Source organism: Ceratotherium simum, chromosome 4 (assembly GCF_057802395.1).
Source record: "Ceratotherium simum simum isolate JZ-2026a chromosome 4, ASM5780239v1, whole genome shotgun sequence".
Taxonomy (NCBI): Eukaryota; Metazoa; Chordata; class Mammalia; order Perissodactyla; family Rhinocerotidae; genus Ceratotherium; species Ceratotherium simum.
The window spans coordinates 46,109,018-46,112,237 of NC_141903.1; positions in this window are offsets into that span (position 1 = coordinate 46,109,018).

A 3,220-nucleotide genomic window follows, 5' to 3' on the forward strand; every position below is an offset into this window, starting at 1 on the left:
GGAAAGAAAAAGGCACATGCAATAAGACGCCAAAGTACCATACTTGAGCAACGTAATTGGCTTGCAAAGTGAGTTGTTGAATGAAACCAGCCAGGAAAGAGAGGCTTGATATTTATGTATGATCTGGAGTCACAAAACACTCTTGGTTTAAAAAAAAAAAAGGAGTAGGGGGAGACCTTGCCTAAATGAGATTAACTTTTAAAAGTACATTTCATAAAGACATTGTAGCTAAGTCATCAATATTGAGAGCCATGATAATTTGTTTTTCGGGGAGTAGAGAAAATATTTACTGTGAGGCTTCAGCAGTAAACTGTGGGACAATGGGAGGTTTAAATAGTTAGCATTTCCAAGCATTTCTTGCATTATCTAATAGTGCCCACAAGTTGGCCCCGCCCATGAGATGTTTGCATCCCCATCTGTATATCACACTCTTTGTGGTATGTGGGATGCTGCCCCCAGTGCAAACCAAGGAGGCCACCATGCAAGATTCAGAACAACCATTTTTGGTAGCATTAGTCACCCTTCAGCTTTTACCAACCTGTGTTTGTAAGTGTGCCTGGAGGAAGCCAAAGCAGTTCAAGAAATTTTAGGGACTATTCAATGTTCCTGGGAAAGTTTAATTTGTTGATTAAGTGGGATTGGAACAATGCCACCTACAACAGATGCTTTAGCAAAGAGGGACAGTAAAACAAAAGATTGCTCAAATGAGTAGTGTCTGCAGAGAATCTGGGTAAGAATTACTAGTGTTTAATGACCTAATCCTGGCAAGGTCAGCCAATAGCACAGTTAAAAAGAATCAAATCTCAATTCCTTGGTGCAGTTGAAGCATCATTAAAATGCAGCACAGTAAGGTCCTGCACATGTTAATTGTCCCTAGGTTGGCATTAAGATGTCTAATAAATATTCATAGGAGATTTTTTTAAATTATGTTTTTAAACAGTATAAGTAATTGATATTTAATAAGCTAATTACACATCTTTCTTCATGGTGTCTGTCTACGGAGGACAATAAGACCCCAAAGATGGTGCCAAATGAGGCCAGTTGCTGCAATGAATTAGGCAGGGCCAGAGCAGGTCAGATGGACAACAGGGCTTCAGAAAGATATAACCCTACTCAGAGTAGGAGTGTACGTTGCTGCCCACCCAAGACCATGTGTCACATAGGCAAGCGTCAGGGCAAGCCTGGGTCCCTCCTATCAACAACCAAGGACTATAAACATATTAAGAGTTGGTGACTTCTTCCAGGGGAAGTGAACAATTCCCTAAGCCAGCCAGCAGCTTGTGAAGTCAGTGAGTCAGCCTCATCATGGGAGCCAAAAGAGCAGACGTAACTATATTTGTCCATCACCTCAGCTATGCTGGGGGTATGTGTGTTATGAGGTCAGAGAGCCCACCAATGGCCAAGTGTGTCATTGCTAAAGATGAGTATAGATCAGCCTAGAAGTATGTGTGTGGGTGTGCTGTGGACCCACGGGTACCCATATCCCCTCTCTCTCTCTCATACACACACACACACACAGAGGTTAGTATGGACCCAGTAAAACAGCCTGGTGAAGAAGAAATTGTACTGAATTAGTAACTGCTAAGCATGGATTCTTGTTCTGATTCCCCTACTACTTTGGCTGTGTAACCCAGGTAAGAAACTTTTTTTTGATGTTTTGTTTTGTTTAATTTATCTGTAGAATAAAAGCATTGTATCCAGATCATTCCTATGGTTCCTCCCAACTTGACCTGTGTTTATGGGTCTATTTCTTGTCTGACTCATTTTTTGCCTTATACTCCTTAACTCAAAAGCTTACAGCTTCTTGGAGCTTCCTTCACTAAGACCAATCTCATACTATGACATTCAGAGTGAGTATGGGAAATAGGATAAAGAAATACATACGGTGCTACAATTCTTCGAGGGGCTACAACTTTCTCAAGGAAACCCTCTGGTCAAAGGTGGAAATCGTAGAGGAGGCACAGGCACAATCCAGGCCAGGGTTCTATTCCCGTCACACCTCCTAGAATAAATACTTCATTCCTTCCTCTCCATGGCAATGGGCCACATCCCCCTAGGCCCCTGGGCATACACTTAGGCCTGCCTGCCCCTTTTAGCACAATCCCCTCTCCCAGAAAAGCAGTATCTTCTCTACTTCTGGAGACATCAGCCCTGAAAAGCTAAGACATTGGCATCTCCACCCTCTGGAAACCTGCCCCCTTCCCCACCCCGTCCCCATTCTCCAAAGCTACTTGTTTCTTCCCAGCTGCCACTACCACTAGGCCAAAGTAGAATACTAGGCTATCTCTCTGTTCCCTTAGCTTTCTTGTGAGGGCATTTAATAATGGAGGGTTGCACTGTATCCATCTGGCTGCAGGACAGAGGGAAGCAGTCTTTTTTTTTCTTATTGCTGAACACTCAGTTCTTTCTCTGTGACCCTCTCACCACCTCCCTTGACTCCACCCATCTGTATATAGCACTGTCGTCTTTCAGTTAAAAAGCCAGCAAGTTTCTCTACTTGAATTTCCAGACACATTCCATCTACAAAATTTACACTCTTATGCACTGAGCCCTGTAAAGCTGTTGGGAATCTCAGTAATTTGGGAGATCTGTCAAAGTTGTGTGTCATAGAGCAGCTATTGGCCTGGGACCAGAGGAAAGTCAGGCTGACAACGGATGGCGACTAACCTGTGGGCCTGTGGCTACCTCGGCTAATGGCTTCTTTTACTCACCTTGCCAGGAAGCCCCAGGGCTTCCGACAGGCTCAGAAGTGTCTGTAACACGTTATCTGGAGAGGCCATGGAGATGCCAAATTCAATAAAGACTTGTGGATTTTTACAATAAGTAAAAATGAACTATTGTAAGAATGCCAGTCAGCCTCTTGTGGGGGACCCAAGCCGGGAAGCCAAAGGCATTCTGTGGTTGGACCTTGATCCTACGATGAGGGCTGGTGACTGCTGCTGTCACTTGACTCCATGACATTCCCCTCCCTCTGAGAATATCTGGCCCCTTCTGGTGGCACGAACTTGTTTCGGAGCCCCGGGTTCAGCACGCAGCCTTCCCATGCTGTTGCAGAGCTGTTGTGCAAATCGCACGCTATGAGTGACTTGGCAGTTGTTCTCCTCACCCAGTTTCCTTCTTGGACAGAACCGGAGAGGTCCCTGTCTCTGCGACTGAGCCTTTTCTATGGAAGTACAATTAAAAGATGCATTCAGGGGAAACCCAGTATTGGAACTTTATA